The 14,774-nt window shown below is 39.4% G+C and overlaps 1 protein-coding gene across 2 annotated transcripts in view; it reads right to left on the bottom strand.

Moving 5' to 3' along the window:
• The window catches only part of plxnb2b (plexin b2b), a 225,603-nt gene that overhangs the window by 162,940 nt on the left and 47,889 nt on the right, over positions 1-14,774 (bottom strand). For both annotated transcript variants that reach the window (XM_088995752.1, XM_088995751.1), the window contains one exon: positions 9,581-9,699. The gene's annotated coding sequence lies outside the window, so the exon portion shown is untranslated. The remainder of the gene's footprint in view (positions 1-9,580; positions 9,700-14,774) is intronic.

The following is a 14,774-nucleotide window of genomic DNA, read 5'->3' as shown; positions in this document are numbered from 1 at the left end:
CCCCCCACCCCCACCCACCCGCCGTCATGAATCGTTTTCCCATGGACTTGCTTTGCTTGACATTTTGAAAGGTGAGTAAATACAATAATTGCCTGGCTTTTTTTCTTCCTAGTCTACAAGGTTATTGATAACATCGACGGCGGCTTTTATCTTTCCCGAAACTGTCGACATGTTGTATCAATATTCCGACGTCGGCTGGCGAGCCACGCTTGGCCACCAAAAATAATTACCAAAAAAAAAAATGTCACATGAAAGCAACGTTTTCGAGATCAATTGCAACCGCAGACAAACATGGCCGCTCTCGCAGATGTTTTCCATCAATGCCGGCTGCCAGAGCGGCATCTGGCCATATTAGGGTAAGAAAGGTGGCTGGGGAGTTATAGAAGGGAGGGTGTTTGGACGTTCACGCCGGTGAATCCAAGCAGATTATTGCAAGGGAGATTTGCATCATCTTCCATTTTTCATTTTTTTTTGTCATATACAGTGAGACCTCAACTTACAAACACCTCAACATACAAACTTTTTGTCTTACAAACGTCAAATTTATGAAAATTAAACCTTATAATAAGCACTATTTTCATAATACACACCCACCACGGCTGGCGGAGTGATCTTCGGCGGAAGCACACGACCGAACAGCACCAGAGGTTAAGTTACCAACAGTCCTTATGGAAGGTGACTCTCCTTCCATAAGCCATCAACGACCATCAAAAAGGTAAATAAAACTTTATTTTACAGCACAGTTTATTTCTTTAATTACAGTCTTCATGTAATGCGCCTCTCTTTCCAAACAGCAATTCCCTTTGACCTTCGACCTCCAACGCCATTCCATCAAGCCATAAATGACCATCACAAATGTAAATAAAGTGACTTTATGATACAATGCAGTGTATTTCTTTCATTACAATACAATAACACATTTATTATACATAGAATAAGGTATGTTGTGTGTAGTTTTAAGGCGTATTTAGTTGAAAAGTATATTTTATGGAAACCCGGGAACGGATTATTCCCATTTTAATGGTTTGCTATGGGAATTATATTTTTGAGATACACACTTTTCGCCTTACACACTCTGTCTGGGAACCAATTAAGTTCGTAAGGTGATACCTTGGCTTACGAACTTAATTCCCAGACAAGAGTGTGTAAGGTGAAACGTGTGACAAATAGGAGCCATTGCATAACAAGGTACACGAAATAATCCACAAATCCATTATCTTAATACATTTTCTCTGATTCACCTGATTTTTTTTTTTTTATATAAACTGCCTGATCTAACTGTGTAATCTTCATTTTATTTATCTATTTTGGGATGTGCACTGTGAGGCCGATGTTGCTAATCAGTCATCACAAGACTTTTACTGAGCGAGTTGCTTGTTCTGTAGCCACAAAGGGACATAAGTCTTCTTGTGCCGGTCCCAAGCCCAGATGAATACAGAGGGTTGGGTAGGGCATCTGACGTAAAAGCTTGGCCAAAACAAACATGCGTATCATACCTCTGAAGATGGAGGTTACTGATTCGCTGTGGCGACCCCCTTGAAGGAAAAAGCCGAAAGGAAAAAAGAAGAGGAAAGGCTGATAATGCATTGTTGTTTCATTACCACAGCAAAAAAAAATACATTAAAAAATTTAAAAAATGATATCGTCAGCCAAGGCGACAAAAAAATTGCACCATATTTTTTGTATTGATTTGGATCATTTTGCACTCTGCTGTTAAAAGTCAAGTGACAATCCAATTTTATTTTGAAGGGGAGCTTTCAGTTTATTTTGTCGATACAAATTACAGTGACATCTCGGTTTACAAACCCCCTGGCTTATGAACTTTTCGGTTTACGAACATAAAATTTATGAAAATGTCACCTTGGCATACGAACTATTTTTCGGCATACACACTGAGCTGCCACAATGAGTGATGTGTCCTTCGCAAACGAGCCCGTTCTCCTGGCAGTCGGCCTGTTTTCAGAATCATCTTTATTGCCAAGTATGTAGAACACACAAGGAATTTGTCTCCGGTAGAACACGCTGCACTAGTATCATCATCAAAAAAAATTGCAAAGAGGCACTATGAAGCTATATTTGGGCTACTGTTCAAAGAGTTAATGGCTTGGGGGAAGAAGCTGTTTAAATGTCTGCTGGATTTGGTGCGCATGGATCGGTAATGCCTGCCTGAGGGGAGTAGCTGGAAAAGGTGGTGGGCAGGGTGCGGAGGGTCCAGTAGGATTTTTCCGCACCCTAGTTTGGATTCTTGCAGTGTGCAAGTCTTCGAGAGTGGGTAGGGCGGTGCCAATGATTTTTTTTCCGCCGTCCTAACTGTCCGATAAATAAATAAATAAGTACATACTCACATAGGTACGTACGTAAATAACTAACTAAATAAATAAATAAATAAATAGTACACATGTACATAAACAAATAAATAAATAAATACAGTAAAGTCTCGTTATATCGATATTCAAGGGAGTCCGAAAAAATATCGATATAACCGGGACTATCGATATATCCGACCCTGTTTGCATGTAATTTTCTCTGTGCGTGCATAGAAATAGTATCGATATAACCGGGACTATCGATATATCCGATATCGATATAACGAGACTTTACTGTAGGTACATACTCACATAGGTACATACGCACATAAATAAATAAATAATTAAATAAATAAAAAAATAAATAGTACATATGTACATACGTACATAGGTACATAAACAAATAAATAAATAAATAAATAGGTACATACTCACGTAGGTACATAAATAAATAAATAAATCAATAAATAAATGAATAAATAAATAATACATATGTACATACGTACATAGGTACATAAACAAATAAATAAATAGGTACATACTCACATAGGTACATAAATAAATAAATAAATAAATAAATAAATAATACATATGTACATACGTACATAGGTACATAAACAAATACATAAATAGGTACATATTCACATAGGTACATAAATAAATAAATAAATAAATAAATAAATAATACATATGTACATACGTACATAGGTACATAAATAAAAAAATAAATAAATATATAAATAAATAAATAAAAGAATAGACAAATATATAAATATATAAATAGACAACAGTACAATTTCATATAAAAACGTTCCATTTTTTGTGTATTTTTTTTCTCCACTAATGTGGCTCCTAACAAGTCGAAGATTGTTCTTATTTTGTTGAAATGTAAAGACTTTTTCTTTTAATTTTTAATGATTTAATTTATTTAAATCCAACAATGTGGCAACACATGTTATTTGTTTTCGGAAATCTTCTCTATTCAAAGCAGATGGCTGCCCATTGTTATTTGCAATTCCCTCACAAAATAATTTGAAAGACATGCCGCAAAGCCATGAAAAGGCATAACTTTCTCCGTGACAGCACGGCTCTGTTTGGAAAGTCTCCACAATCAACATCAAAGTCAATAAACGGGTCAGCGCCACACAGGGGAAAATCCAAAATAATTTGCCGACAATCAACACAAGCGGCGGCGTGAATCGTTGTTCTCGACGCGCCGCTTGGCGTCGGGGTTGCGCTCAGGCAAAATCTCGCGGGAGCCGTGATTGACACCTGCTAGTCCTAGCAGACATCACAAGCGGCATGTCGTCGCGGTGACATTTACGGCATCTTCTGGGATGGGAGGCGAGTTCCGGGGGAACCAGAAAGGAAGCGTGATGTTAATCAATCAATCTAAAAATAAAGAGGAAGAATGTCTCGTGTGTTGGTGTTTTGGGCCCGCTGGGGCTGCTTTCATTGCGACAGCCGTATAATTAGATGGATAGCTGGATAGATAGATACTTAGCGAGCTAGCTGATGTTTTTAGCTAGCTAGCTTGCTGATGTTTTAGCTAGCTAGCTGATGCGCTCACCTAGTTAGCTAACTTAAAGCTAGCTGATGCTTTTATCTATCCATCCATCTATCTATCGATCCATCCATCCATCAACCTATCAATCCATCAATCGACCTATCTATCCATCAACCTACCTACCTAGCTACCTAGCTAGCTGAATTTTTTACCGCGCTAGCTTGCTGATGCTTTCACCTAGTTAGCTAGCTAAAATCTATCTCGTCGGTCGGTCGATCGATCAATAGATAGCGTGTTGATTGCTAGCTCAATGGATAGCTCGCTAGCTAGCGAGCTAGCTAGTGAGCTAGATAGATAGCTATCCCATATGACTTTAACCAAGCAGAAAGATAGATACTGTATCTACCTAGCTAGCTTGCTAGCAACTAGCTCACTATCTAAACACTATCTAGAAAGCTTGTTTGCTAGCTAGCTAGATAGTATCTGGCTAATGTCCGTCTGTCTTTCCTGCTCCTCTGAGATTATAAAGACATTCTTGGCTGCTCAAAATAAGCAAAAGGATTTTACATTCACTGAAAAGTAAATAAATTGGCAACAGGAAAAAAAAGAGGCTATTTCTCCTGCCTTATTTATCCGTTGTAATTTGTGTTCCAAACAGCTAATATAGCTCATCTTATTTTTGTTTTACTTCTACAAAAATGGCGACTTCACTCAACCTTGGGGCCAACGAAGGGATATGCATACATACTGTCAAATTTCGAACTGTTAGAGCCACAACGGAGCGTCTGAAAAAAGGTTAGGGAGTAGATTTGAGTGGTCATCAGCCACCTCTTCTGTCCTCCGAGTGGAATATAAATTATTAATCAAACACGCTGGCCATTTAATCTTGAAGATGAGCAATATAACCTACGCAATTACAGGTCACAATTTAATTTCTTCACCTTTATATTGCTCTCATCAATGGCTGCTTGTAATCTCATTGGAGTGAATTACGGACAGAGGAGACGCTCGTCGGGAAGGATTTTGGTCGAGGATAATCTTTCTTTAACGAGCACCAGCGTGGATCCTAATGACTTGCGGTCTTTAATGAGCAGGCGAACTACGTGCTGGGTGGCGTGTCAACAAACTTTTGATGCCATTTTGTTGAATTGATCGTGCTTGATCCATCATTGGAATATCTCACAAAGTCGTTCATCAAAAAAAACAGCAACAAAAACCATCCCTGTCATTGTGATAGAGATTAGACAGAATAGAAGTTATCATTCAGTTATCACAATTTCATGCTTTTCATGCTTAGTGAACATGTGTGACTCGAGTACGCAATAGGCCCACAGTAAAAGTGCAGATGGCCACAGTCAAACTGAGTGAAACACAGAATTTAGGACTTGAGAAACTCCTTCGTTACAGGAGGACTTGAAACTCCCTCACAGGAAGATCTCATTAGCCAGGTAACAAATTTATCAATTCATGGAAAAGATAACCAATTTAAATATCTGTTTTATTGCTTACAGCTGTTGGTGCTTAGAACGTCCAGGGGCGTGGTTTTGTAACTATGTAAAACTATGTTTTACTAATGTATCACTTCATTTGCATATACAGCGATACCTTGGCTTATTAACTTAAGTGGTTCCCAGACAGAATGTGTAAGGCAAAAAGTGTGTATCCCAAAAAATTTATATCCCATAGGAAACCATTAAAATGAGAATTATCCGTTCCGAAGTCCCCATAAAACATAATTTTCTACTTTCTAATTTTCTAAGCCTTAAAACTATGCAAAGTATACCTTATTTTATTTATTAAGTCGGTTTATTTACCTTTGTGATGGTCGTTGATGGCTTGATGGAATGGAGTGGCCGGTTTCATCAGCATTAAACACTTGATGAGGAACGTAACATTCTTCTTTCACCATCTTGAGGAATGATCCCTTGTAGGTGCTTTCTCTGTGATAATTTTATCTAGTTCCTCATCAATTGTGTTCTGTTTAGCTGGGTCGATAGCTTTTCTCATCAAGTGTACAGATGGCTTGTGCGGGTTGTTTGTGGAGCCTGATTGATGGGATATTTTAACCTTGCAGTCTACACTCCGCCTTTGAACTATCAAAGTTGAAACTCTTTAATGTTTAAACCACCTCCCCTCACTGCTGCGTTCTTGACCAATCGCGTGGCTTTGACTGAAGACTGCGGCCGGGGAATAGAGGACAAAAACAGTCGGCTGCCATTTTGTTGTTAGAAGAACGGGCTCGTTCGCAAATGACACATTACTCACTGAGGCAGCTCCGTGTACGAAAAAAGTTCGTATGCCAAGGTAAAGTTCGTATGCCAAGGGGTTCGTAAACCGAGGTATCACTGTATCTCAAACACAAAGTCGTTCATCAAAAAACAACAACAAAAACAACTAAAACCATCCCTGTCATTGCCACTGTGAGGTCCGCGGAAAACAAGATAGGAAATTGGAAACAATAGGAGCCAATACTGCCTTAAAGCGCGGGAATGAAAAAGTCTAATTTGAGGCTGCGCACACACCACAAAAGCTGATGTAGCCAGACCATGACTCGGACTGTTGGGAGAAGTGAAATACGAACTGGAGAAAAGGATGTATTTGTTTGTATTTTGCGTGTGTGTGTGTCCTGCCGAGTGATTAATGGGCTATCGTGTTTAATTGCCTCAATCCCTTTGCGAGTTAGCGTGGAGCGAGTTGGTTGTGTCAAATTAGCTGAAACGGGGACAACGTACGGCGCCGGACCTCCACCTGTGTCCTGGAAGGCTCATTTATGCTCTCCACGCATATGAACGCGCATTTGGATGAAGGATGGAGCCATAAAGCTAGCCATTTAGCCATAACAAAAGCAAAGTTGGATTATTGCCACTAATGTGTCTGTTGTTTTACAGGAAGTGCCACCATCAGCACTATAATTGGACCCACCAATATCGCAGACACAAAACTAAATATAAATCCGTTTGGGGATGCTACGCGGATGCTACATTGGGCCGCCGCAGATCCATGCTAGCTACGATTAGCTAGCTAATGTGGCTAAACTTGATGTACAGTGGCAATTGTGCTTCTTACCCAATTGTCAACACTTCACACTGCAATGATCAGTTAGCTTCTGATTCGTATCTGTATTTTGAAACAAGGATGGAGAAGCTAAGCTAATCGCTACACTTTCGTGACAGATACACAGACGTGAAGCACCAAAATAAATGATTGGATAACACTATGCTTTGTCACAAAGAGTCCGCTACAACCATATTCGAATTAGAACTTTGAATGGCAAAATAATTGTATCAAATGAATCAACACAACGCTACACAGTTAGCTACATAGGACAGAAGTAGCATATCACCACCTATGCTAGCTGAAGTGACAGTCCAATAATCTTATCTGCATTACACAATATAACATAAAATAGCCTTTATTTATAATAATAATAATAATAATAATAATAATAATACATTTCATTCCTAAGTGCCTTTCAAAACTCTCAAGGTCACTTTACAGTCACAAGATATATTTTTTTCTGTGGGTGAGCAGCGGCAGCCACACGGGCCAAGGTTCACTCAACCCAGAAGTAACTGAAATATATAGCAAGCTAGCTAGCGAATAGATAATATTAAAAACAACAATAATAATACATTTAATTTCTAAGCACCTTTTAAAATTCTGAAAGACTAGCGAATAGATAGCTAATAGCTAGCAAGTAGATAGCCAATAGCTAGCAAATAGATAGCTAATTTAGCCAATAGCTAGCTATTAGCTTGATCGAAGAGTTGCTTGTTCTGTAGCCACAAGGGGACACAAGCCAGTGTGTATTTGATTTAATACCACTGCTACCGTTGACTCAATAAAGGCTAATTCATCCATAGTTACAGACGTTTGCATCAACGGCAGGCGGCCATTACAAGGTTGATGCCATAAATATATTCCAGCGAAATATTGAAGCCATTTTTTATTCCCCATCATGTATCCTATTTCACAACACACTGCAATAACTGCATCTTTTTTTTTTTAAATGGCCATTCAGATAAAAATGTGATGCAAGTGGATTTCTGTTGGTTGGCTTTGAAAAAGGAGACTTTAAACCGGATCCCGAATATAAACGGCCATTTTCTGTCATATGCTACCAAACAAAATAATGCTTGTGTGTGTCATTTCACACTTGATAGCCGGGTACTCCCGGGCCCCAAAATATGTGTACGCGTATCCATGACAAAGTCAGCTTAATTGACGATTAGTCATTAATTGCGGCTGACATGTTTTTCCCGGAAAAAAAAATAAATAGAAAAACACCGTCGCGTAAATGTGCAGTGATCCCTCAACCTGCCGTGCCGCAGTACATTAATTTGACATGATAATCAGGTTTGCAGGAGAAATAAAACACATTTCACGTAATTGTTCTGAAAATGATGATACGACAAATATTGTACCGTATCTATCGATGCCAGCGACATATATTGACAAGCAGAATAATAAAATGCTCTTAACCGGGCATACCATATAATATATGCACATTAAATAAGTACATAAATAAATAAGTATGTAAATAAATAAATACATTTATAAATACATAAATAAAGGGCCGTTCAAATAAATAAGTGAGCATTCAAAGAAATAAATACATCATAAATAATCGCTCAGATGAATAAATAAATACAAAAATAGACACATAAAGTAGATCACTTAGCTAGCTAGCTGACGTTTTTAGCAAGCTACAGTAGTTTGCTGATGCTTTCACCTAGTCAGCTAGTTATTAGAGTTAGCTAAAAGTTAGCTAGATAAAAGCTATCTCATGATTTTATCACGGTAGCTAAAAGTTAGCTATCTAAAAGCTAGCTCATGCTTTTATCTAGCTAGCTAGCTAGCTAGCTAGTTAGCTAGATAGCTCGATAGAAACACTGTGAATGTTTCAAATCTTTCAATACACTGTCCAATGTTTGCTACGCTACTTGGTTAGTCGCATACTGCGCCAGATGTTTTTACGTCCTTGCTTTTATATGTCTGCAGTTCACCTAGTTAGCTAGCTAAAAGTTAGCTAGCTACAAGCTAGCTGATGCTTTTATCTAGCAGTTAGCTATCTAGCTAACTAGCTAGCTAGACAGCTAGATAACCATATAGATGGATAGAAAAACCGGAATTAGATATATAGTAAAGTTTTGTTATATCGATATTCAAGGGAGTCCGAAAAAATATCGATATAACCGGGACTATCGATATATCCGATATCGATATAACGAGACTTTACTGTACTTCTGTGGGTGAGCAGCGGCAGCCCCATGCGCCAGTGTTCACACAACCCAGAATAACTCAAATAGATAGAAAGTTAGCTAGCTAGCGAATAGATAACTAATAGATAGCTAGCTAGCTAGATAGCTAATAGATAACAAATAGATAGCTAGCTAGGTATCCAGCTAGACAGCTAGTTAGCAAATCGACTGCCTCAATCTCAATTGATTTCCAACTTCTACCCATCCCATCCTGGACACCCCCTCCTCTATTAACTTAAATCTCATATATAAAGTCTGACTTGTGTTTTGCGTACTCCAGTTCAGTTTTTCCTAACCTGAGCCGGCGTGTATGCATGTGTGTGTGTGTTTATGTGTGCGTTGTGCATCGTCAGCTAACAGCTAGTTAATAGATAGCTCTCTCAAACACAATGACGCTAAAAGCAATGCGAACACTTTGCGGTTGTGAGACGAAACACGGACGCAAAACAAGGACACCGTGAAGACAACACACAGGCTACATACATAAGGCGGTGGGTGCTACTCACTCAGGGAGTCGGAGGGCCAACCCTACTTGACACTTCAATCACCGGCAGCCAGAACTCCGGGCAAACTCGGTCCAATTAGTTGGACGCTGGCGCTGACCTCCGGCTTCATTAACGGTTTTCTGCAAAGAGAAGAGAGGATGAGGAGACGCGGTGGACACACATTCGCACGTATGACGCATATACAGGAAGGGGGGTGAAGCTCAAGGTTACAGATACACCCAATCAACTTGGAGAGAACAACCGCTACCCCTGGGGGGGGGGGGGTTACACCCAACGCTGATGGCGAGGAGTGCAGAGGTCGGCGTACAAGTACCCCCAACACCAACCAGCACAGGTGTGACTTGCAGACATGCAATTATAGTGATACCTCGGTTTACGAACCCCTTGGGTTACGAACTTTTCGGTTTACGAACGTTACATTTATGAACATTTTACCTTGGCATACAAACTATTTTTCAGGATACACACAAGCTGACTCAATGACTGATGTGTCGTTCGCGAACGAGCCCGTTCTCCTAACAAGAAAATGGCAGTCGGCTTGTTTTGGTCCTCTATTCTCCGCCCCCAGTCTTCGGTTAAAGCCACGTGATTGGTCAAGAATTCAGCAGTGAAGGGGGTGGGGTTAAATCATGAAAGAGACAGGCAGACGACAATGAGAGTGTTTCAAATTTGATAGTTCAAAGGCAGAGTGTAGACTACAAGGTTAAAATATCCCATCAACAAACAACCAGCACAAGTCATCCGTACACTTGATGCTGCTAAACAGAATACAATTGATGAGGAACTAGATAAAATTATCACAGAGAAAGCACCTAAAATGGATCATTCCTCAAGATGGTGAAAGAAGGCTACGTTCCTCATCAAGCGTTTAATGCTGATGAAATTGGCCACTCCATCAAGCCATCAATGACATCACTAAGGTAAATAAAACGACTTTATTATACAGTACAGTTTATTTCTTTAATTATAATACCATAGCACATTTATTATACATAAAATAAGGTCTATTTTGTGTCGTTTTTAGGATTAGAAAATTAGAAAATTATGTTTTATGGGGACCTGGGAACGGATTATTTTCATTTTAATGTGCCCGCAAAGCTACACAAGTAGCAGCGGCGAGGAATGTTTCACTTGGCTCTCCACGTCCCAAAAAAATAAAGAAATAAAAAAAATAAAAAATAAAAACTCAAAGGGAGAAGTAGCAATCCAAAAAAACAACATGTCGGATTTACGCCATGCTTCTTCTGACATGATGCACCGGGGAGTACAAATCTGTGCGGTCTGAGGAGCAAAAGTATCACAACAGCGACCAAATAAACAAGTCTATTTTGACAAAAAAATATATATGTTTTTTTTTTTCTTTCCCCAGTGGATTCGTGTCTTTCCTTGATACACACATACACAGTGCCTGCCAAGCATCGTTGTGGACCGCAGAGCAGTCCAAAAACTGTTGGTTAACAGATTGCAGAAGAACATCAACCAACTGATGGATGGATGATAGCTAGGTAGCTAATTTGATAGTTAGCTAGATAGATAACTAGATAGCCAACTAGATACCTAGCTAGGTAGATAGATAGCTCAACTAACTGATGGATGGATGGATGAATGGATGGATGATAGATGGATAGATAGCTGACAAGATAGCTCGATAGCTGACGATATGGCTATATAGCTAATTTCATAGCTCGATAGCTGACAAGATGGCTATAGATAATTTGATAGCTCGCTAGATAGCTAACTAGATAGCCAACTACATATCTAGATAGATAGATAGATAGATAGATAGATAGATAGATAGATAGATAGATAGATAGATAGATAGATAGATAGATAGATAGATAGATAGATAGATAGATAGATAGATAGATAGATAGATAGATAGATAGATAGATAGATAGATAGGATGGATGGATGGATGGATGCATAGATAACTGACTAGATACCTCGATAGCTGACAAGATGGCTATATATCTAATTTTATACCTCGATTGCTGAACAAGATGGCTATATAGCTAATTTTATAGCTCGATAGCTGACAAGATGGCTATATAGTTATCTAGATAGCTATCTATATAGCTAGCTAGCTCAATCAACTGATGGATTGATGGATAGATAGCTGACTAGATACCTAGATAGCTAATTGATAGCTAGCTAGATAGCTAACTAGATACCTAGCTAGATAGATAGCTCAACCAACTGATGGATTGATGGATAGATAGCTGACTAGATAGCTAGATAGCTAATTGATAGCTAGCTAATTAGGTACCTAGCTAGATAGCTAGCTAGATAGATCGCTCAACCAACTGATGGATGGATGGATGGATGGATAGATAGCTGACTAGATAGCTCCATAGCTGACGATATGGCTATATAGCTAATTTCATAGATCGATAGCTGACAAGATGGCTATATAGCTAATTTGATATCTACATAACTAGATAGATACATATCTAGACAGCTAGCGAGCTGAACCAACTGATGGATAGCTGAAAAGATGGATGGATGGAACTGAAGCATTTTTGTATGCACAAATGATCACTAGCTAACAACATTGTCCAAATTCGATCGTGCTAAAGGCAATGTTTGTGTTGGCTTTGTCATGGCGCCGCCAATTGCTGTTTGTTGCGGATGGCCGGACAAGCACCGAGCGGCCTTTTATTCAAAACGGGCTGAGGAATGAATGATCAATGGGGCCCATTGATGCCATGAATTGGAAGGGAAAGTTCACAAATAAAGTGGAAGATTATAAGACGGGGGATGGGGGGGGGGTATTGATCAGTGGAGATGTAAGACTACCCGGCCATTCATCAAAGGTTGCTCGGACCAACAAAAAAAGTCCGATGTTTCGCTTGCTGGGAAGCTGAAACTTTTTTTCCCAGAATGCTTCAGGGTAAGACCCTCCAACCGAAATAGCTGGAGAAAAAAGGGAAGGCCCGCCTTGAAAAATCTGGTGTGGACATTATTGTTCTTGTCCGTTGAGAACTTGGATGCTAGTTTTTTCGTTGTTTTTTTTTGGTGGGATGGGGTGAGGGGATGTCAGGCTTTTGGGGTGGTGGTGGTGTGGGGGGGACAAAAAAATAATACAGTGATATCTTGACTTACGAACTTAATCGGTCCCCAGAAAGTATGTGTAAGGCGAAAAGTTTGTATTCCAAACATTAAGTTGCCATTGGAAACCATTCAAATGAGTATAATCCGTTCCTAGGTCCCCATAAAACATAATTTTCAACTAAATAAGCCTTAAAACGACACACAATAGACCTTATTTTATGTGTAATAAATGTGCTGTAATTACAGAAATAAACTGTACTGTATAATGAAATCGTTGTATTGACCTTTGTGATGGTCGTTGATGGCTTGATGGAATGGATAGCTTTTTGCATCAAGTGTCTCAAGGAGCACTTTACGTCATTTTTATTGGTGTTTTGCATTTGACTAAAAATATCAGCCTGCGTGTTTTGGGTATTTTAGATGCTATAAAATGTTTTTCAGATGTCAGTTAGGTAACAAAAAAAAAAATGGTGTCGGTTGTCCTTTAAGCGTTCGTAAGCGGAGGTATCACTGTACAGCAGGCGTGTCAAAGTCATTTTTTTGCCGCGGGCCACATTGTCGTTATGGTTTCCTCTCGAGGGCCGTTAGGAATTTGGGGAACCCATTAGAATGTTTAAATCCCTTCAAATATTACATATAGAGCACACAGCAAATTAATGAATAACTCGTTTTCAAATCTGAAGTCAAGAATAATGACTTTTATTGTGGTTGACATCCAAAAATATGACATTTTGACTCAGATTTTAACAATCATCATGGAATTTAACAAGTTTGATTTGCTTTCGCGGGCCGAAAAAAATGACGTGGCGGGCCGGATTTGGCCGCGGGCCTTGACTTTGACACCTGTGCTGTACAGGGAGGCTAAAGAGCGACAGGGAGAAAGAGAGCGAGAGGCGACAAACCCGGAGCCAGAGACAAGGCCCCAATGGAGCAATTACAAGAGCTCCATAGAAGGTGTGCTGAGCCCCCGAGGCACCGTCTCAAATGGCACGCTGCCCCCAACCCCGCCTCGCACACACAGACAGGGAGCCTGAATAAAACAAAACGCCATCCACACATCCTGGATGAAGCAAAGCCGCAAAGGAAAACCTGAGAAAAGCCAAGCTATCCTCACGTGGGAACATTAAGTTGGCCCGATGTTAAAAGTACAGCGAAAAACTCTACAGTGAAGGTCGACGTTGCTCCGAAACGGACTATGAAAGCTGTTGACAACCTCCAAAATGGTTTCTCAATGCAAGCATTGACAACAAGGGCGCGTTTGTTTGTTTATGTGATGTCAAGTCGTGACAATTTTTTTTGGAGAGACCCATAAAATAAAAATTAAAAAATAAAAATGAATGAAACATATGTGTCAGGTCCCGGAAGATGAATAATAATAATAATAACAATAATAATAATAATAATAATAATAAATTTCATTTATAAGCGCCTTTCAAAACTCTCAAGGTCACTTTAGTCACAGAATAAATGTTTCTGTGGGTGAGCAGCGGCAGCCACACATGCCAGCGTTGACTCAACACGAAAATAGACAGAAATCTAGCTAATAGATAGCTAAATAGCTAATGAAAGCTAGCTTATATGTTACCTGACTCAAATAGATAGCTAGCTAGCTAGCTAGATAGATAGCTAATAGGTAAAATGTCAAACTTTTTTTTTTGTTGTTGCCACGGGCCACACTGTCATTATGGTTTGCTCTCGGGGAGGCCGTTATGAACTTAGGGAAGCCATTAAAATTCCCACATTTTTTCGGGTTTTGGTTTTTCTTGTGGGGGGTGCTGATAAAGCGCTGGTCAGACCTCGGACAATGTCTTTCCCTTCCACAAGGGGGCAGCATTTACCTTTTTTTTCATGTTAGTGCTTTGTTCCAGCTTCAGCTATTGTTAAAGCGCTATATAAACCATTTTTTTATTTTATTATATTTTGGACAACCACCCTTATTTCAACCTTATATAACTCCAGGCCCATATCACATAGGAATTATTTTTTTTTCTGAAAAATGAAGAGTCTCGAAGGTTTCTTATGCTAAATTGAATGTTTATGTAGTCCTAAAACTCCATATTCTGTGGGTCCTGGAATTTGAGTGAAAATGACAAAAAGCCTGGCACTGGAGAGAACACATTTTTTGCACATTGTCTGGCAGTGA

This window comes from Hippocampus bargibanti, linkage group LG05, assembly GCF_051943395.1.
Source record: "Hippocampus bargibanti isolate YZ-2025 linkage group LG05, ASM5194339v1, whole genome shotgun sequence".
Taxonomy (NCBI): Eukaryota; Metazoa; Chordata; class Actinopteri; order Syngnathiformes; family Syngnathidae; genus Hippocampus; species Hippocampus bargibanti.
This window is presented reverse-complemented; position numbering and strand designations above follow the sequence as displayed.